General features: G+C 36.7%; 1 long non-coding RNA gene across 3 annotated transcripts in view; it reads left to right on the plus strand.

Annotated features, from left to right (window-relative positions):
• The window catches only part of LOC113920538, a 478451-nt gene that overhangs the window by 91826 nt on the left and 363293 nt on the right, over nt 1-23332 (plus strand). For all 3 annotated transcript variants that reach the window (XR_003519304.2, XR_003519303.1, XR_003519305.1), the window contains exons 2-3: nt 2734-2865; nt 4751-4864. This is a non-coding gene — a long non-coding RNA (uncharacterized LOC113920538). The remainder of the gene's footprint in view (nt 1-2733; nt 2866-4750; nt 4865-23332) is intronic.

A 23332-nucleotide genomic window follows, 5' to 3' on the forward strand; every position in this document is an offset into this window, starting at 1 on the left:
GACTTTATTACTGTTTAGTACAATTAATGTTTGTTTATGTTTTTCTTCATACTTACTCTTTCTGGTGTTCTGCACTTCTTTCTCTCTGCAATAATATTGCCAAAAGCTCTGCTGGGCTCTCTACTGCCTATTAGGGGTTTTTCTTTGCTATGAATTCTGGTCTCTAATCTTGTAATTGCTGTTCTGCAATTGACAAATACCTCAAGGAAAAATGAATTCACAGAACACTGGTTTACTGATTTGTGGTTTTTTTCTGTCCATGATCTTGCTCCTTCAGTTATTGTCTTTATGGCTCTCTGATCATTACTATTAGTAGTAGTAGTAGTATTTTATCCCATATTTCTTGCAGTTCTCAGCAAGACTTCGGCAAGTTATATTTTTATCTTGGCGAGAAAGGAGAAATACATACTTTTTTTAAAGTTCAATTTGACAGAGTTAAATGATAAATGAAGTGCATAAATAATTCTAATTTAGAACATAATATAGAAATCATTTGCTTAGTCGTGTTTATTAATTTAAAGATACGCTAGGTGCCTAACCTTGCCAGGTAATATTCCATACTAGGTAAACATTGATGAATGAGACGAACAAGGTCTCTTAAGTTCACATTCTTTTGTAAGGGGTTTGACTGGAAGGAGACAGATAATGGATATGTAACATAAATGAATGGGATAATTATTAATTACTGTATAGTTACTGAATTATTAAGTACTGTAAGAAAGAAATAAAACCAGGGGGTATGATATATAGAGACTGGGAGTGGGGTGGAATCAGGCTGTTGTAAACATCTCTGAAGAGGTCATATTTGAGCTGAGAACTAAATGAAAAAGAACTGGCCCTGTACTAACTTAGGGACAGAGGATTCCTAGAAGAAACAGCAAGAGAACACAGCCCTAAGGTAGAGATGAATCTCGCCATGTTCAAGGAACATACACAAATCTAGAGTGGCTTACACATAGAAAATGAGATAATGTGTGAGACGTGATAAAATATCTGCAAGGTTCAGATCATGTGTGGACTTGTAGATCATGGTTGGTGGGGGTGAGGGAATTGGATTTTATTCTAATGCAATGGATATCCAAGAGGGTTTAATATAAGGAAATATGAATTATGTTTTAAGGATCATTCTGGCTATGGTGTTGAGAACAGTTTATAGGGCACTGAAGAGATCAGGTAAGGGCTATTGTAGACTTCTGGTTAAATATGGTTCATTGGACACTTATGTTTTCCTTTATCCTCTCCCATAACTCCACAAAAATGACAGAGAAGGGACAAAAAGGAATGAACTCAGACAGAAAAAAAATCCCTATGGGATGGGAGACAACAATAGCTACATTATGTGTATTGAACCGGAGAATAGAGATTTATTCTCTGGAGCTTTGGGTGTCATCCTGAAGAACATGAGATTAAATGAAAGTGTTTATATTGAATGGAATGCTTTCAGCTCTCTGCCTTCCTCCACTCAGTGAAATTATTCCTAGATAGGCTAATCCTTCCCGGACAGGAGATTGGAGCATTCATCTCTGAGGAAATTTAGCAGCTTAAGATTTTGGGTCTATTAGATTTCAATAAGAGGCATTGTTTAGCATCTCCTTATGGTTTTTATCTAATTAAAAGAATTTACTGGGTGATCCAAGAACACTTAAACTATGCAGAGGCTTTGATAATGGTTATGGCAACTATATCATAACTTTAATCCTTTCTTAAGATTGAGTTTTAATGAGCCTCCCTAATTTTAGGACTTTCTCAATTTTATGTCTTACTGCTTGTGTTTAGAAAATTAGTTACTTCCTAACATGTCCTCAGATTTCTGGACTCTTTTTCTTTCTTTTCTTTCCTACTTGAAGGCTGGACAATTTTTTCCTCATCTATTTCTTGTATCTTGTCAAACACTACCCACAGAAACCTGTCACAGAATTCAGTTCTGTTTTTCCTACCCCTGCCTTCGGAACTGTGAGATCAATAACAATACAGTCTGACTCCTGGTTCATAGTTGTACCAATGATTTTGTAATTACATAGCATGAATCACCATGTTTCCTGCCTCTGATAATCCATTTCTTCAGCACCTGCTATCTATCCACGAAACCTGTTATATATTTGATGTTTGTTATGGTAGTACCCCACTTGTGGTACCAATGATTGAATCAATCAGGATAGCATACCATAGACTGTGATAACAAACAACCCCCAAATCTGGGTACCTAAATACAAACTTTTTTTTTTTTTTTTGCTTGTTCGTACACTGTCTGCTGCAGATCCACACTTCTCTCCTGGGCTGCTGTTTTCTATGTATTCCAAGCTGCTTTGATCTTCGTATCAATACATGCTTACACCATCACTATCATAAGGAAGAGAGGCTGAGGATTTCAGCACTGGAGTTAAATATTTCCATCTAGAAATGACAAGACTCACTTACTCTCAAATTATTTGGCCAAAGCAAGACTTATGGCCATGCTAACTTCAAGGGACAAGAAAGTGCAATCCCACCTGAGTCTTCAACAAGAGGAGAATCAGATGTTATTTGACATTAGTATTAAGTACCATAAAAGGTACTGCATAACCTCAACAAGAAAAGGGTACTAGAAACAAAAGTACCTTCGGAGAATAAAAAGAGTCCTTGGGGAAAAAAATTTGGAACAGTAATTTAAAAAAAAATTCATTACAACTTTTGAGAAATTTGATAGAACACAAATAAATAGAGATGGGACATTTCTTGAAATTTTATTTTCAGCCAAACTGCCAATCAAGTGTGAAGATAGAATAAAGATACTTCCGAAAGCAAGGCCTCAAATCATTTGCCTCTGATGCATCCTTTCTTAGAAATTTACTATGGAATTTTCACCAAAACAAAGATACAAACCAGGTAAGTGATGTGGGGTCCTGAAAATAAGGGTTACAACATTGATAAGAGGCCAAGGGAATTTCCAGGATGAAATTTATTGGGATGCCTAAGACATCTAAGTGCGGGGGGTAGGTAGGGAGTTGGCCATATGAGCGGGATTTTCAGGGGAGAGGTCTGGGCAGAAGATACACATTTAGGAGGTTTCAGTTATTAAAGCTATGAGATTGGATTACAGAGGGAGTGAAGAGGCAGTTCAAGGATTGAGTCCTGGGGTATTGTTAAGTTAGGGAGAAGAGGAGGAGACAGTAAAGAAGGAGGCAGCCAAGAAAGTAAAAGGAAAACCGGGAGCACTGGGTATACTGGAAATCAAATAAAATTTTTCAAGGAAGAGAGAGTGTTAAATGCTGCCAACGGATCAGATGAGATGAAGCCTGAGAACTGACCACTGGGCTTGGTAATGTGGAGGTCATTCATGACCTTGATAAGGCAGTTTTGTGGAGTGGATAAATGAGGGTGGCATGAAAGTGGCTCAGTGCTAAATCTGTATTTTATAAAATATATTACATTTATGTAACAAATATATAAGTATAAACATTTAATAATATAGAATATGCATCTTCAAAGCATTCATTCATATTTTATGGTTATTAAATAATATATTCATTATATAAAATTTTGAAAATAAACATATAGAAAAGAAAATGTGAGTACCCACAACCAAGGGGGGAAAAAGCAAAAGTAAACTGAAAAAGCAGCAATGCTATTAGTCCAGGGATAAGAGATGCTAGTGACATGGAAGAGAGGAATGATGTTGGAGACAGGGAGACCTAGAGATAGATGCTGGTGTCGATGGAGCAGGCAGACCTTGCTTGTGGACTGGCTGCTGGGCTGCAGCAAGGGGCAGGGAAGGTGTTGAAATTGACTCAAAGACAGGCTTTGTGAGTCTTCACTAAATAACTCTCAGAAATCCTTCAAGATTGTTCTAAGTGCATATTTTTTAATGAAAAATTCAATTTTTCTTAATTAAGGATACACTTTTAAATAGCTTTGTTTTGAAGACAGGTTTACCACCAAAATGGCTTTAACATCAACCTCAGGACTTTGTATCTTTTGCTATATGTGAAAATCGGTTGCTCTTTTCTGTTTAGCCTCTTGGTGACTTCCATGTCTTGGTGGCTGTGCTTTCCATGCGATAATTCTTATTTTCTTTTTTCCAGAACATTTCATCATTTTGAAAATTATTCTTAAATTTAAATGTATTTTGATATTTAAAAAAATGGGAAAAACCTTACTTGCCATTATATGAGAATGGAAATATCCCATCAGTCTTTTGTGTTAAGGTTAAAGGTAAAAATAAAACAAATACATATTTTGAAAAAGTAATTATTCAAATTGCATCTTTCATTAAAATGTCAAGGTCCTAGGTGAGGGATAAGGGAACTTGTGGCAGAGGCTTATTAGCTTGATTCTATTTTAAATAATCCTAAATTGGTTCTAATTATACCCTAGATTTTTTTTTAGTGTCATAATGAGTCAAGGCTTATAAAATGAAAATAAAACCTTTTTTGATAATCATTTGTGTATTGTTCAATGAGAGAGTGCAAGAAATGAGACCCACATTTTCACCTAAGCTCTGATGTTAAGCAGCTCTGTTTTTAGAGAAAAATGAGCTAACATCTTCGAGCCTTGGTTTCTTTGATGTTGTGTTTTTCGGACAGGGGCTCTTCAGTAACCTGAGCACTGTCCTTGCTACCTCATATGTAGGCCATGGAATTTCTGATTCACGCTGTGTTGGAGGGTCTCCAGCATTAATAACTTAGAGACTAGTCTGGGCTTAGTTTCTTCTGTTTATTCATTTTGGGATTGTTTGTGTTAACAATGGGGTGACTGAAATTTCTTCTCTCAGGACCATAGAGTGAACTCCTAAATCCTTTCAACGAACAAGCTCGCCCCCATTCCCTGCCTGTTCCATCACATCACATCTTGTTCCTCCTCTTTGGTATGCCGATCACAAGAGTGGGTAAGAAAGATCCGGACGCGAAATGATTTCCAATGCTGCTATGCTGTGGTTATGTTTCCTTCAAGTAGAAAATCAGTGTATTTTGGTTGAATGTGTTTCACAAGGAAGATACTGAGGGTGATGAGACATATAAGACATAGTGCAATACTCAAGGAATTTATAATTTTTGTGTAAGTAGAGATAGGGCAAGTGTGCATGCAAAACCAGCCAGCAGTGTGAAAACGGATGGGGACAATAACCACTATAAGAATTCATGTACAGGAGCAATCATGGTGAGCTAGGATAGTCAGGAAAAGCTGCCCAGGATGTGACTGGGTATAATCTGATAGATTTATTTAAATGATAGGAAATGTCAGGAATTGAGAGTGGGGAAGAGATGGCATAAAGGAAGACCCAAGAGAGGTAGTGGGAACAATAGTAGTAAATAAACCACAATAATTATTATAATTAAAAACTCTGTCATCGTTAGCTAATCGGGAACCATTTCTATCCCTGTCCCCATTACCATAACTATGGACCCTACAGTACAGGATATTTGCCAGCAGAACATTAGAAAAAGTTTATAGTTCTCAGCATTCCTCAAACCACGAGAGTCAGACATTGTCCTGAAATGGACCCTTCAAGAAAGAAAAGCTTTCACAAAGATTGTGCAACATCCCAGATCTACATTACTTCTCAAGAACCCTGCGATCTGTGGTCTTCCCAATACATCATAACATCTCTCCTATTCCTGTGAAACAGCACTTGGAGTAGGGCTAGAAGGAACATTGTCAGTAGGACTTGCAGCCTTCAACCTTGTTCTGGAAGGTCTCTGATTTGACCTTGTAAGCCCTTGAATTTTTGATCTTCATCAGTGAGAATCCTGGCAGCATAACACAGAGCTTTAAAACTTTGGCTCTGGCGTCAGACTGAGTTCAAATCCTGACTCCACTATTCACTGGGTAGGTGATTTTAGACAAATTGCTAAGAGCTCTAAGCTTCATTTTCTTCACCTGAAAAGAAAACGGATAGTAATAGTGATGCTTACTTACATTGTTTTCTGGACATTGAATGAGATAGTCCATATAAAGCACTTACCATAGTGCTAAACACATAGAAATATTTGATCACTGTTGACTATTTTGGAGTGTTGTTTACTTGATACTAAACAAAATATTGGTATCTTTATGTGAGACTTCAAAAGCCTAAATGTGTATTTTTTTAAAGATTTTATTTATTTATTTTTTTATTAGAGAGAGAATGAGTAGTGGGGAGGGGCAGAGGGAGAGAAAGGGAGAAGCTGACTCCCCACTGAGCAGGGATCCCAACGCAGGACTCATCCCAGGACCCTGAGATCATGACCTGAGCCAGAGGCAGACGCTTAACTGACTGAGCCACCCAGGCACTCCCTAAATGTGTATTTTTTATTTTAGGCTTTTTTACTTTAACCAGGAGTGCTATAAATTAGTGTTAGAATTTGGTAATATTTTTATTACATAAAGGAAAAAAGCACTACGTGGTTATTCAAAGTTGTCCTATTTTAAGTGGTAGAAAATATTAGAAGAAAGTGCCCATTTGTTCTCAATCTTTTTTTTTTTAAATTTATCTGAGAGAGAGAGAGAGTGTGAACACGGGCAGGGTGGGAGGAGCAGAGGGAGAGGGAGAAGCAGACGCCCTGCTGAGCAGGAAGCCTGATGTGGGGCTGGATCCCAGGACCCTGAGATCATGACCTGAAGCCAAAAGCAGACGCTTAACTGACTGAGCCATCCAGGCGCCCCTCAGACTTCTTTATAATTAATGCTTAATATTAATAATTATTAATAATTAATATATTATAAAATAGTGTAAGTACTATTCTAAAACAATAATAAAAGGCAACATTTATTGAGCACTTAGCATGTTCCAAGCATTGGTCAGGTACCTTACAGGCAATATTTCACTTATGAGGTAGGTATTGTCTATCTTCATTACTGTATTATTCCCATTTTTTAAAAAAATAAGGAAACTGACTCAAAAAGGCTGAGCAACCCAGCCATGGTCCCACTGCCATTAAGGTACAGTATGGAGACAACCCAGCAGTGTGAGAAAAATCAAAGCTCTCTTAACCCCTTTGCTGTAGACACAACCCTGTTACGGGGATGATGACTAGATGTTCTTGCTGGAGTAGTAGATTTAAGTGGGAAAACAGTGGAAGATAAGACTAGTCAGGGCATTTGGGGCTGAATTATGCAAGGTTTTAAATGCAAAGGAACTCTGGAAAGTCTACCTTGACCCCTCTTGAAAAAAAATTAGTTAATCTGCTTCTGTGTTAAGGACATTATCACATGGAACACTTGTCTCATCGCCTGCTGATTTATTTAAATCAGACTGATGGTCAGTAAAGCACTTGGAATAGTGCCAAGGTCCATAGTGAACACTCACAGATAGTAGCTGTTTTCCTTATTATACCGTGGAAGTGCTCTTATCTGACCTCCACTAAATATACTCACCAGCTTAAGCAGTGCTCTCTATTTCTCTTGTAAAACATTTTGACTGCTCCTCATAAAAACGCCATGGCTATGCCAATGCAGGTCAACTCTCACCAGGTGTCCTAATGTGTTTAATTCTTCCCTCAGATAAAATGTGCTTGTTCCCAAACCTGTTGGTCAGTTATAGTCGTTACTTCCATCATGGAAGCTGAGTGAATTTTTATGTAAACCAGTGAAACATGAATGTGGGAAGAAAGAGATACTTCTGTATTATTAGCCTAATTGAATGCTTTGGGTGTAATTGATAAAGGCAAGTTATTAAGAAAATTAAGTCACGTTTGTTGTGGGCAAGAAAATGTGAAAGATAAATTCTTGTAAAAACCTAGAAACATTCTGTAGTCAGATTTCTTCCTAAGGAGTTTATAATTTGTGCCTAACTTTAAAAGCACATTGTATCATGGGAATCTTTTATGATATGGAACTTGGGTAAATATAAAATTAACCCGAACCTCCTATAAAAAGAAAAAGACAAGGTAATTTGGTATGCAGTTTGCATAATAAATATAAGAATGTATAGGTGGTGTTTCTGTTGCTCTGCTTACTTAGAAATTGCTATGACATATCTCCTATATATCCTGTGTTTGGTTTACATTTTGAAAATAGGAAATGAAAGATGAAATATTGTGCTTTTATTTATGATGGTGACCTTTTTATAAAATATCTCAGTCAACTCCTGAAGGGAGATGAGTGCCCTGTGGTTGATATAGAGTCTTCTATTCAGTGCAGGGTTTCAGATTTAAAAATTTTCTGGTTTAGAAACTATGAATTATTTATGCAGTATCAAGCTTTTTAAACCCTGTTTATGACAGGTTGGGATTTTGCCAATCTCAGTTGAAACAGTCTAAATAATTTATCTTGTGTTCCTTCAGTGTACAATACATTCTGAAGCCCAAGAAATGTTAAATAAGTTTTATTTTCTTCAGCTATGCTGAGGTCGGGAAGGTTAAGCTCTTAGACATTCTTTGAACACTTTTTGGTCCCATGTCTTCTCTCATTGTGCTAGTTTTTTTTTTTAACTTTCATATTGTGCTTTTCTTTTATGTGACATTTCCACTTCATTGAACTTCTTTTTAAAAGACTCCTTTAACTCCCATTAATTATCTCTACTGAATTTCTATGCATTGGGATTTCAGTTATAAATAAGATAATATTTTTGTAAGTGAAGAATTCATTTATCCCACTGTCTTCCAGGAATATGAATAATGAATTGGTCTGATTTGATTTTACTGAAATGTGTGAAATGATGATAAACATCAAAAGAGTTCAAGGTTTAGTTAAACAGCTAAAATTTAGACATTTATTTGATTTTATTTTCATCGTATGAACAACGAGCTAATGCAAATACAGGTTTTTTTCCTTCATTCAACAGTGTTTTCAAGATTTATTCATGATAGGCAAGTAGATTCTTTTGTAACTTTGCAAGCTATGTAATGATTATACCACAATCTGTTTATTCTGTGGTTGGTGGATATTTATGTTGTTTCCAGTTTGCTTTTTTGCCACTAAAACAATGTGCATCTTTATGCAATATTCTCTCAGGTAAACTCATAGAAGTGAAACTGCTGGGCCAGACAGTATATGTATCCATAATTTTTATTTTAAAAATATTTTTATTAGGGTATAATTGACATATAATATTATATTAGTCTCAAGCATACAATGCAGTGATTCAGTCTTTGTATTGTGAAATGATCATCACAGTTAGCTAACATCTGTCATCATACACAGTTACATACTTTTTTTTCCTGTGAGGAGAACTTTTAAGATCTACTCTCTTAGCAGCTTTCAGATACACGATGCAATATTATTAACTACAGATCAGGCTGTACATTACATCCTCATGACTTATTTATTTTGTAACTGGAAGTTTGTACCTTTTGACTCCCTTCACCCATTTCACTAACCGCCACCCCCTGCCTCTGGTAACCACCAATCTGTTCTCTGTATTTATGAGTTCATGTGTGTGAGTGTGTGTGTGTGTGTGTGTGTGTGTGTGTGTGTGTGTGTGTGTGTTTTCTTTTTAAGATTTTACATATAAGTGAGGTCATTTGATACTTGTCTTTCTCTGTCAGACTCACTAACTTATTTCACTTAGCATAATGCCTTCAGGATCCATTCATGTTGTCACAGATGGCAAGATTTCATTATTTTTTTGTGGCTGAATATCATCACACACACACACACACACACAAGTGCCCCACAAATTCTTTATCCATTCATATGTTGGTGGACACTTAGGTCATTTCCATGTCTTGGCTGTTGTAAATAATGCTGCAGTGAACATGCATATATCTTTTTGAGTTAATGTTTTTGTATTCTTCAGATGAATACCAAGAAGTGGAATTGCTTGATCATATGGTAGTTCAATTTTTAATTTTTGTGGAGCCTCCATACCATTTTTTATAGTGGTTGCACTGGTTCCAGAGACTTTTGGGATAGGGGGAGATGCAATTTGCCACCCAAATGTAATATGAGATTGTATAAGTTTTTGGAGTTGCTCAAGCTCTCTTGCTTATATAATGGAGGAGCCTATCTGCAAACAGACCAGGAAATATAGTTGGAAATATGCCAGGTTCTGGATGACACAGTTTGAGCTTCTGCATCAAGATAAACCTATTCCTAGAAATTATAATTTCATTATCATTAAATTCTTTTTTGCTTAGGCCATTTTGACTTACGTTTTACTTGCAAGGGAAAAGTTCTAATTGATGAAAGTTACACACAAAGAACAGTAAACCAGCTTACATATTGCAATATGTAGCTGGATTCAATATAGTGACAAAAATGCTTTTATTTATGGATCATTGATTAACAGATATGAAACTTCATGTCCACTGTCAGACCCAAAGCAATTTTGATTACACACACCTACCTGTTCACTAAATGGGAACAGTAGTTTGAACTGTGTATTATATTCAATTTAACAGTATTGTTTAAAATATTCTTTTTTAAAAAAAAAAGTTTTATGTGACTGGGTTTTAGTATTTCACCTAAAATTGTATTTATTGGTTCCCAATTTAATTTTTATGAGAGATTGGAGCCCTTTGGAAAATTGATGAATACTATGTACTCAATACTGAGAAAAATGCTTATAAACACAAAATCCAATGTCAGGAGTTGCATGGATTTTCTGAAGCCTATACATAGACTTCTGATTAAGGGCCCCAGCCATAGAGTCAGAAAATGAACCATTGAAATTTTTTATTTTGGGGATTTTTCGAACTATTTTATTATCTTCTATATGATCAAATTTTAGACATGTCTTAGGAATGCTTGAGAATAATGTATTCTTTATATGCTTTCTTATATAGGATATTGTATCCTAAATCATTCAATCTTATTAATAAGATTCAACTTCAATAATTTGTAAATACCTATTTTATTTTTTTGTATTTATAATATTTATATATTTTGATGATACTCAGTAATAATGATTCACAACAGATATGTATTTCTTATTGATTTATCTTTTCTAAAAAATAGACCATTGAGGCTTTGGGTCTTTAACTACATAATAATAATGCAACCACTTATTTATTTTTGCTTCTATTTGCCTAATAATTTTTTCACTATTTTATTTTGGACAGTTCTCTGTCATGTCATTTTAGATGTTTCTTGTTAGCCACATGTAGTTGAAATTTGTTTTGAACTTAATGAGAGCATTTTCTTTTTACCTGAAGGAGTAACTCTCTCTTTTTTTTTTTTTTTGGTGTGAACAATATGCTGATGTTGTCATCTCATTTTTATGTTCCTTTTGGCTTTATCGTCTCTCTTTATAAAGACTGTGATTTTTTTTTGGCTTTATCTTCTGCAGTAGGAATGCTGTTTTTAAAAACTTTATGAATTATTTTGGTGTAACAAACCACCTGAAAATTAAGGGGCTTGAAACAACATTTATTTAACTCAGATTCTGTGGGTCAGCAATTTAGAGTGAATTTTGATGGTTCCCTTGGACTTCATATGTTCACATTGTAGTTCTTCTGAGGATTTTCAGGGAGTCAGCTGTTGTGATAAAAGAGGTGACAGGAAAAAATTTAAAAAAAAAAGGCAACAGGGCCACAGTGTCATCAAGCAGGCTTGTATTCAAGGTGATGTGGCAGGATTAAAAAAAGAAAGGACATCCACAGGGTGGGGCCAAGGGTCATAAAGAACAATTTATTTGGAAGCTACTTCCAGGGATCAGAACTGAGACTTAATCAAGGAACATTTCCTACCTCTGAGTAGGGGATCCTAGAAACTGTTGCTGGGCCGGATTTCAGAATTTCTATGGACTATAACTGTTATGTATCTTTGATCCTTCTCTCTCTCTTTTTTTTTAATGGGAGTGTCTGTTGTGGTTATCCTGCTCTGTTTCATTATTGTAGGTTGTTGTTTAGGGGACAGATAACTTGTCTTTTTAGATCACAGGTCTCTAGGTCAAGAAGAACTGCATCTAGACCAGTTGTAGATCTTAAAATTCTGAGCTTTGAGCATAATGCAGTGATTAGATTACACTTTGGGTTGTATGGGGGGCGGGGGAAGTGAGTGTATTTTGCCTGTTGGAAGGATGTGAATAATCGTGGCCAGATATCAGGGTGTGCTAGATTGTTTGCAGAATTGGCCACAATTATTTTCCCTTTTGTCTCCATGGCCCTTTGCAATGTAATTTTGCAGAATTTCCCATCAGAAGTTAGAGTCAATTTTTCTATCCCTCAAGTCTGGGCTGGCCTTATAATTTGCTTTGACCAACAAAATACAAAGTGTGATCATGTTCTAGGCTTGGACCTGAGGAGGCCTTGCATGTTTCCCATTGCTTTCTTAAAAACTTCCTACTATTTCCATGTGAGAAAGCATAGGCTATCATCCTGGAACATGTGTGACAATATGGAGCAAACATGGGCTGTCCCAGCAGAAACCATCCTATAACTAGTTAGTTCCCAGGCCACCTGACAGCTGATCACAGATGGATTAGTGATGCCAGCTGAGAACAGAACAACTGGCTGGCTGAACATAATTTAAATTGCTTACCCACAGAATCGTGAGCTAAATGTTGTTTTACCTCAGTGAGCTTTAGAGTGGTTTGTTATACAGTAAAATTTAACTGATAAATTCTTCTACTGGTTCTCTTTCACTTTTTCAAAGACCTTCTAGAATAGTGTCTTCATCAAATTCAGTAAAAATGAAATTACTTTTGAAACTCTTGCTATGCATGAACAATGAAGAATTCACACACATTTACTTTTAGTATCAGTTGAATATTAACATATTATTATTTACATTTCACCATCCCACTTATTTAACTGATAAAAATCTTTTCCACAAACTGTTTGTATCCCAGTTTTTTTATTACCAAATAAATATTTTTATTGATTATTCAGTTGGGTAAAATTTTTCTCTACATATTTTTTTTAAGTGAGGAGTTAATGGGTTGTTTTCATAGCCGCTTTATGTCTTAGGGTGCCTTCCAGGAGCTTATGTGCACAAACAATCTTACAACATAGTCACTTTTTCTTCAAAATTCTATAGATATTGCTTCACTCTTCTAGTGGCCAGTGTCTGAGAGAATGAGTTTTATTCATTTTTAAAAATTTGATTCCATGTATTCTTCCTGAATATTTATAGGCTTTCCAAAACCCCTTCATCTCTGAAATGATTTTTCCCATTCTAGGCATGGGTCTCTATTCATCAATGTTGTATACAACATCCCAAGCTTTTTTGAATTACAGGCTCAGATCTTTATTGTTCAGGAAAATGCTCTTGCCTTCATTGATTATTGCTTTGACTCCATTTGTTCTCATTTGTCCTTGAAAATAACTTTTTTTAAGTTGGATTTTTTGTCTGTTATCTTTGCTTTAATAATTTTCCTATTTTTGCACATATTTTTCTCATTCTTGGACAGCTTCTTTGGTTTTTCTTCTAATTCAATAACCCCATTTTTAGTATGTTTCATAGTCAAGGAGTCAAGAATCCAGGTATGACTTAGCTATGTCCTTCATCTCAGAATTTTTTGTAAGAGTGAAATCGAGGTGTCAGCTCAAGCTGCATTCTCATCTGAACTCTTAACCAAAGGAGGATCTGCTTCCAAGATTACTTGCATGGTTGTTTGGTAGGATTCAGTTCCTCAAAGGCTGGATGCCTCCCTCAGTTCCATGTCATGGGAGAACCACAACATGACAGCTGTCTTCCTTCAGAGCAAGCAAGAGATAGCTTGAGTGCCCTAGATGGAGCCAAAGTCTCTTCATAACCTAATCTAGGAAGTGACCTTTTATTACTTTTATTATATTCTCTTTGTTTAAAGTGAGTTATTAAATCCAGTCTATACTCAAGGGGATGGAATTACACAGAAGATTACAATACCAAGAGGCAGGGATCATTGGGGACCATCTTGGAGGCTGCCTGTCACAGGAATTTTGCTTAGCCACACAGTATTACCCTCTCCATCTTCTCTGCCTTCCATATTTAGTCAGATATAATCTTATTTCTAGGGTTTCTGTTGGTGACTATTAGGACTTTTAATAATATTCTCAAAACTTTGTTTTGTAGTCTATTAACTTGAAACAATTTCTCTTTCCTCTGTGCTATTTAATGTGAAGACAGCTGGGTTCCAACACTTATATTGGGTCTCTTCCTTTGTCTCCACATCTCAAACTGTCAGTATTAAATTACAATATAAACATTGTCAAGGTTCATAGGATTTATGCTCTATTCTAGAATTAAAATGATATCTTCTGTGACTTGTCAGTGGGTTGATTCTGTGAAATAAAAATCAGTAAACAGAGATTATCATACCACAAACATGTAAGATGATTCACTGAAGAAACTACTCTGGGAAATTGTATTCTTTCTTAAATCATTTTTATTCCTCTATCTTCTTTTCTCCCTTCCACTCCCCTCCCCTCCTCTCCTCTCCTCTTTTTTTCTTCTCTCTTATTTCTCTCTTTCTGACTCCTGTTATTTGGATGTTGGACCTCCTGGGACTTGTTTGTATCTCCTGTCATTTCTCTCTTATTTTCTACCTTTTGGATTTTGTTTTGTTTTGTTTTTGCTCTTTATTGTGGGAAATTTTCTAAACCTATCTCTCAACTTTTGTCATGTATTTTGGCAATCTGCATTTTCATTTTTGAGATTTCTTTCCTACTCCATGTACCTACAACATTTGATATAAATATATAAAGTAAATAGTTGAAAAATACAACCCTACTAAATTCCTATATGATTTATTCAGTTTAATCAGTGAAAAAGACACAGGAAAAAATGTGTACATTTTATGTCATGTCCTTTTATATACTTGAATAATTCCACCAGTATTTAAAATATAAAGCTCACTTTATGTCCTAAAGGAGCGATTTAGAGGTTCAGAGCTTTTGCCTGTTTGCTTTTCTTTGCAAATTCACCCTGGCTGGAATTATCACCTCCATTCTAATAACTACTGAATGAATCTATAACTTTGTCTTTATCTTCTAGTCTGGTTCTGGTTTTGCATTCCAGCAACCAACAGCATATTTTCTACTGCCTATCTTGTTACTTAAAATTGACATGCCCCCAAGCAAGACTCATCATCTTGGCGCCACCATTCTTCCTGTCATATTAGCTCAAAACCTTATGAAGTCAGTATGATTTTCAAAGAATGAAAATTCAGATGTGTAAAATATAACATTCTTTATTTTCCTATAATGAAAATGTAATTATATTTTCACCTCATGTATTATTCCCTCTCATAGTAACAAAGCAACCCAATCACTTCTAGGAAAACTTAGTTGCTTTAAGGATTTCTTAATTGTTAAACTCCATCAAATTCAGTGATCTCCCGGTCATGCATATTTAATATTTATGTTATATACTTATCTACATATTTATATTATATTTTTACATATTTGGTATTTCCTACTCTTTTTCCCTTCACTCCAGAGGATGCATTATTCGTGGGAGGGGTCTCTGTCTCAATCTTGATCTGCCTCAAGCTGCCATTGGCTGAGATTTTTAATCCTCTTGACATCAGCTTTGGTTATCAACCCATCAGTTCTTTCTTTTGCTTAGATTTTTCTGGGGTACCACCATGGTGTGTGAACTGAGGGTCCAGTGTCACTTTCTGCTGCCATATTTTTTTATCACCATGTCTGATACCCCTTTGGGCCACCAACTCTCAAATAACTTTAATTTCTTGAGGACCCCTCTGCAGGGTTGTCAAGATAAAGGAACATCATCAAGACCTGTGTGCCTGAGATATCACAAGCCTTGATGCATCTTGGGGAGCAAAAAAGGAGGATACCCTTCCACTCTATCCTTGGGTCCCCCTAAGAATAAAGGAGGGTTGTACATCTTTCTGACTCTCTTTGACCCACGGAACTTAGGAATGTGGAGGCAGAGAAATGGGGATGGACAGTGTCCCAAGTCTGTATGCTGAGTGTCTAAGCCCTCTTATTCCCACCTAACTTTCTTCTTCCTTTCCAGGGAGAGTATACACGGAGGGAGGGCAGAAAAAACTTTCTTAACAATTTTCTTCAAGAATTTTTGGTGTCATATTCACAGTGCAACATTATTATTATTATTATTATTATTAATTATTCATTTAAAGGAAAGAATTTGGTGTCTTTTTTTCCTCTTATACTACTTTGACATCTTAAACAGAACAAAATCTGCCTCATGCCCCCAGACCATTTTCACGTGGGATGGGGGTTAATGTACACGTGGAAAAAACACATCAGTTTGTATTTCCCATTGCCTATTAAATTTGGATTTATCTTTAATTCCTTCTTCTTGGCTTCTATATCCAAGATCCAAGACCTCTCTTTTCTTTAAAATACACTTCCTTATTTGTGCCTTCCTTTCAATTTTGATAGCTCTTGACCTAGTGAAGACCCTGTCAAATACCAGGATTACTGAAATGGCTTCTCAGCAGACCTCAGTGACTCAAGTCTTGCAATTGGAATCCATCTTTTGTATTGTTGCTGGAATGGTTTTCTTTAAACACCGCTTTTATCATTTCATCCTTTATTTAAAAATCTACAGTAGTTACCCACTAGGTCAAGTTCAAAATATTTTACTTGACTTCTGGGCTGACTGTAATAGGGATTCACTTCATCTATAAAACCTTGTTTTTCCCAGTCTCGGCAAGAAATTTTCAAGTTGGTTTCCTTATTTTCCTTTATTAGTCATCCTAATTTTTTACCTTTTAATTAAATTCAAATTTAATTTAATTTACATCTCTTTCCAGTAATGTCAGCCCACTTTTATTTCTTGTTTCCCCAATTTTAACCATCTTTCAGGACCCAGTTCAAGCCTCACCACTTTTCCTGATATCTCTTCCCCAATCAGAAAACAATTCACGCTGCTATCCCTTGCCATGGTTCCCAAACTTTCCCGAAGATTAGAATCACCTGGAGGTGGGAGTGCTTTTTTAAAAATCCCGATGCCTGGGTTACACCCCATACCAAATAAACCAGAATGCCTATGGGTGGGAGCCAGCCCTCAGGATATTTTAGACTCCCAGGTGATTTCAGTGTGCAGTCAAGGTTTGGGAACCACCGCTTTTGGTTTGCTGTAATGTGTGTCAGCTGCACCTTAACTTTGTATTTGGCTATATTTGGTCTAATATTGGTCTCCAGTTGTTATTATGATCATCAGTTGTTATTATTATTATTATGTTATCCATGTAGACTGTAATATGCCAATGGAAAGCAAACATGTTTTATGCTGATTAAAAGATAGACTGTTTGTTGGTGTTCCATCCAGATCCTCTTGTATTTCTTTCACCTATCTGTTGGCCCCTCCCACAGCCTTGGCATGGGTTTAATTCCAGTGGCCAGCACCTGCCCTTCTTTGCCAGGCCAACCTCAGGTTCCTCATCTTATGAGTCATGTGCTTGGGAATATGTAAGCCCAGCAGCTCCTTTGCTTTGTTTGGATAGTTGTCAGAGTTTCCTGCAGGATTGAGGGTACCCTCCATGGGACCTAGTCTGAAACACATCCTTGCATGGCTTCTTGCTGTTCTGCTTACCCTTCTCCCTACTGATTTCTCTTGGGAGCTCCTTCTTAATAAATCACTTGCTCATGAATTTTCATCTCAGAGTCTGCCTCTTGGGAACCCAACCTAAGATACTTATCTTTCGTTCAAAGCAGAGCGCTGAGCACATATAAAATTCAATGAAGATTTATTAGAACAGGGATTCTTGATATATGAAATAGAAACACAATTTAATAAAACCTTAGTTGAAGGTACTGAAATACAATATATTTGGGGGTTCTCTATAGAGTTACATATACTTTCTTAAATGTAATTTTAAAAATCTTGGACATATTGAAATCTCACTAGAGTGAGGAAATATGGGCTAGGTAAAATTTTATTAACAATATTTATAAAAATACCCGAGGAAGCATTTGGGACCATGCAGTGTAGTATCAAGGCAACTGTATGTTATTGTTTTATCACAGAATGGGAGCCCCTGCATTTAATTGCATATGACACATGTTGAGAGGAGTTTTTTCCTATTAACCTGGGCCTGAGAATTTGCATTATCTCACAAGTTCCCAGTTTGGCTTCATAACATTGGAGTCAGAGGAGAGGGGTCAGGCTAGACCCCTGTGCATCACATCTCACTAGCTTAGACGGGGTAAAATTTTATATATATTTTTTGAATCATGCAGATGATCAAACATTGACAGAATCTGCCTGAGATATTCAGAGTCAGGAAAGCAGCAGTCAACCAATCATATTTGGAGCAATGATTAGAAAAAATAAAATTGCATCTTGTTAATGTTTAACTGAATGTTCAGCGAATAGTTACCCTTAAACTATCAGCTCACCTAGAATGGAGTTCTCCGCCAGTGAAGTAGACTTTTAACATCTTGAATTAAATTTTTTTTTTCCTTGTCTCTTCTCGGGGCTAGTAGCAGTGATTTAGCATCTCTCTTTTCCTTCTTACTCTATCTGTTCCTGGGGTCCATAATAGAGAATTGAGAATTCAGTTTTTCCAACTGTTTAAGAAGGTATGTGGTAATGTGAATCATTACATGAATTATATATACATATACATGTATATAATCATATAAATTTTACAAGTTATGCAGAACTTGAGCTTCTTTTTCTTATTTTCACAATTATTTATCAGTTATTATGAGGAAGTTTCAGGCATTAGCATATAAAGACAACACATGAACATAATGTTTGATATAATTTCCCCGTTTTCACTACCTATTCTTACCAGTGTGTTCTGGAAAAGCTATTTGTACACATTTCTCTGTGAATGCAGGTTTCTCAGCTAATGGCTTTGCTCTGTTTTCGTAGAGCACATTATGGATGATTGTAAAAATGTCTTTCACATAGCCACAATTTACTTTTTGTTTACTTGCCCTCCTGGGTTGTATCACAGCAAATGGTGAGGCCCTCTTCCTGTCAAAAAGTAAAGCAATACTATTTTAGGCTGTGGTGTAAAACAAGATTCCACTAGATGGCACTATTGGAATGCAAACCAATATATCTTTAGTTGCTATGTCTCTATAAAACCCTCAGTTTGAAATCTATCATAACTTGTCATTTTGGCTTGGGAATCAGGTCTGCTTCCTGCTAAACTAAATGGATTGGGATGATTTGATATTTGGGTAAGAGACCATGCATTCTCAGAGGCCCCTAGAGAGGACATCGGTAAACAGTGAAGAAGCCTTTTTTGGTCCAGTCTTCATCTAGACCACTTCTTTGCTGGTATTTTTGGTTCCTTGATGCTAGGCCACCGGTATCTACAAACAATCTCAAAGTGATGTCATCTTTCGACCCAGGCCGCTGCCCCAGTCTATGTATACTTCACCCAGTCTTGTCTCAGCTGGATTTATTAGATTATGAACTGTTAACAGTTAACTAATTTTTTAGTTTGTCCAGTGGTCCTCAAAGTTGCAGTCATTGGACCAGCAACATCACCTGGGAATTTGTTAGGAATGCAAATTCTTAGGTCCAAAGCCAGATCTGCTGAATTGGAAACTCAGAGAGTGGGGCCCAGCAATCTGGATTTTCACAAGCCCACCAGGTGATTCTAATGCACATTGAACTTGAGAACTGCTGTATTAAATCCTTCCAGGTAACAAAACTCTTAACCCCATTTGAGCTAACCTGTCTCCTGAAAGTCCTTAAAAAACGAACTTTGAAGGCAGACAGGTGGATGAAAAATGTTTGAAGGTGAGTGTGTGTTCCACTCTGTCTACAGAGAGTGCTAGCTCTCCCCTCCCTTCAGATCCTGCCTGTCACCACAACGCCCTCCCTCCCAGCACCGCAGAGGGGGAACATTTAAGCTTGTGTGTCTAGTGTGTAAATGAAGTGGAGGGTACGATTGTCATTCGTGTTTCTTTTTGGAGAAAGAAGTGTAAGATGGCCAGGAAGGCCGCCAGATGGCAGCCTTGTTACTGCGCTGTCTGCATTTCTGAAAGGCGGTTTCTGCCTTTTTACCGTAGTCAAAAGAAAGGCGATCCAGTGATAACGGTCGTTTATTGGCTGGGCAGTTTGTGTCTTCCTCTACTGCAGCATGAGTCAAGCTGGGGTGGGGGTTGATTAGTGGGTCAGAGAGCTACCATAGAAGACTGTTTCCGCTGTTGTTCCCGTTTCACTGCATTAACACGGGGATGCTAATGCTAGGAAGATTCAACACCCCGAGGCTGGGGCTTAATCAATTAAGCACGGTCGGCCGGCTCAAACAGGTGCCAGGAAAGCTCTGCCTTCAGTCCTTTGATGAACGCGGAGTACCTGCGTTTACAAATCACTGGGGAGCTCTCCAGTCTCCTAATGCCGAGGCTTCACCCTATCCTCAGGGATAGCTCCGCACATCGGTACAGTTTTATACCTTACCGGGTGATAAGAATGTGTACCTAGGACTGGGAACCACTGTATTAAATAGGTTGAGGTTCAATTTGTGGCAAAGTTGTTGCAGTGGAGAAACCTTGGTGGTTGACTCATACCCCAGAGTAAACTTCAGCAGTGGAGAGTTTGTTGACTTGGCCAGTTTTGATATTCAAAAAGAGATTCTGTTGTACAACAGAAGGGTGTCACTCCCCTTCCCCAACCTCCTTCCTTCCTTCCTTCCTTTCTTTCTCTCTCTCTCTCTTTCTTTCTTTTTTTGGTGTGAAGACTGAAAATCCAGAATTGTGACCACAAATTGGGGCTACTTAAAGGGAAAATTTTGACCAAAAACATATAATCAATGTTGTGAGTTTAAAGCATTATAAACCACAAAAACTCCTTTTTTTTTTTTTTTTTTTGCCTTTGGCCACACATTCTTAGATGCCCCCAGGCTACAATCCCTATTTTAAAGAATAGGATAGGAAAGAAGAAATTACATCAGGCTTGATTCATCTCATTACCTCGTGCTTATTAGACAGAATGAAAACATTTATAATGATGTTAAAATTCTGTAGAACTGGGCGCCTGGGTGGCTCAGTCGTTAAGCGTCTGCCTTCGGCTCAGGTCATGATCCCAGGGTCCTGGGATCGAGTCCCACATCAGGCTTCCTGCTCGGCAGGAAGCCTGCTTCTCCCTCTCCCACTCCACCTGCTTGTGTTCCTGCTCTCGCTATCTCTCTCTCTGTCAAATAAATAAATAAAATCTGTAAAAAAAATAAAATAAAATTCTGTAGAACTACTCGTTGGAGTTGGGAATTGTTCCCTAATATCAAACTCCTTTTGTACTGAACATGCGAATACTTTTTTCTGTATTTAATCTGGAAAATTTCCATGCGAAATTCTTAATAATAGGTCACGAAATCTGGAAGGAAACATAGTTGCGGCATGTGAAATATGAGATATGGTTCAACTTTATATAAATGAGGTTAAGTTTTATTCTTTGTTACCTAAAAGCCATCTCCAGAAATCCCAGTGTTAGTGATACATTATTAATCATCTAGACCATCCTCTTTTGAAATCTACATGTTACTGAAGAAATAATTTGTTCGGTCCTTACTTGGCAAAAGTTTATTAAGTCATCCTCTGTTAGTAGAGGTTGGGTAAAAAAAGTTGGGAAACTCAGGCAAAGGGAGCCAATAAATAAAGAACAGACTGGAGAAAAAGAGAAGTAAATTAAAGAATGGGGACTAGAGGGAGTTTCATTGTCCATTTTGACTTAAGGATAGGTCAGGGCCCAAAGTTTGGAAATTTGTAAGTAGCTCATTTGTAGAACTGATGCTCTGACTGTTTCCAAGTGATACTTCATTGGTTTGTGGGTGCTTTAGAGAACAAAAAGGCTGTAGACATTACAGTAAGGTGTCTTGCCTTCCAGACAGGTTTTCTGGATTCTAGAGACCTCTCACATTACTCTAGACATGTCCAAGACAGTCCAACCTAGTCATAATTTAAGCGGTCTCCTGCAATTTGAACCAACTTTAGTCAGGAAGCAGTGAACTTTTGAAATCATGGTTTAGATTCAGCGTACATTTAAAATCAACATGCGTGGACTCCCTGACCAATGTTAAGCACTTCCGTCCTTGAGGGATCAGCTAAGGGTCGAGAGACCTACATGGTATGGAACCTAATTTGCCGTTTAATTGGTAAACCTCGATTCCTATGGCCCTATAAAAATTTTAGGCATCAGCGCCTGTCTAAAGACATACACATATTCAATTAGTGGGAAGCCAGATCATTTGTTTCAATAGCTGCTTTTATTTTCTGTTGTTGATATGTTAAAATAGTTAAACACTTGCATTCATCTCATCCTATTAAAGGGACTCCATCAGGGAACAGGGAGGTAACATGTTTGGTGACAGCAGGCTTAGTCACCCTGCTGTGAGAACGAGATGAATAATGTTTTTTAATCTTACATCTATTGACTTTCTCCTTTTAAAATGTATACACCATGACTGAAAGGAGCTACAGCGACTATATTTTGTTAACAACTTATCTTTTTCATATCTTCATTATTAAATCAAATGGTACATTTACTTACATGGTTCTACATAAAATAAAATTGCTGCATGACATTTCTTATTGTTTATAATTCCCATTTTGAAAGATCTAGTCACGCATTCTTGAAATTCTATAAATGCTTTCACTCTTCATACTAGTACTTTCCATTTTTCTTTCTTGGCTATTTGGCTGCCTGATCTTCTCCCATTTTAAGCATTATCTTGCTTATGTTAGGCGATTTACCTGCTATTTGTCAAAACAATTTTTAGAATGACATTTTCTACTTTCCCATTAGAGCACAGCATGAAGAAAAATTGGATATAAAAGATCATATTGGTGAATATTTTCATTAGACAAAGCCATTTTGTGAAAATTCAGAATTCTAATAAAATCAATTTGAGAAAATCGATTACTTCATGAATTTAAGAAGAGCCAATATTATCCTAAGATAATACTTTGTTGGAAGCATGGTATTTCCTTTGAAAAGACTGTAGCTAAAATGTAATTTCTTTTATATCCAGACTGATTTCCTGTAGATCTTGTCCTTGTGGATCATGATTAATTACATAGCTCATGCAAGTCAGAATTATTCCATTCTAAGATTATTCAGCAATTAGTCTTGAGTCTGGTGTAGTGTTTGATAATCTGTGGTGTCACAAGAGCATTCTTACCAAGTAGTAGCTTTACTCAAGAAATTAATTTGCTCTCACTGTTTCCCCTGGTAGAAAAAAATATTTGGCCACCTTGATTATAACTACCCTAAATACTAGTGAATGACTCACTGATTCAGATAGACATTTCCCCCACTTCAAGATCTCTGAAATTGGGATATAGCTAATAGTCAAAGATATTGTACAATTATAATTGGCAGTGTTTTATTCTTTCTTAGTGACATAGAATAATTATGCATCACACGATCGATGGCATCATAGATTTAAATGACATATAACTAAACTAAATGTGGAATTAACAGTGATTTAAGTTTTATATTTCCAAGGGGATTTAAAAACAGTTTTTGCTTTCATGATTCATTGTGCAGTCAAGATTCTTATACCATTTTTATATACCAAAAGCCCAAAATACCCTGAGTGTGAGGAAATAGAGAACAA

This window comes from Zalophus californianus, chromosome 3, assembly GCF_009762305.2.
Source record: "Zalophus californianus isolate mZalCal1 chromosome 3, mZalCal1.pri.v2, whole genome shotgun sequence".
Classification (NCBI taxonomy): domain Eukaryota; kingdom Metazoa; phylum Chordata; class Mammalia; order Carnivora; family Otariidae; genus Zalophus; species Zalophus californianus.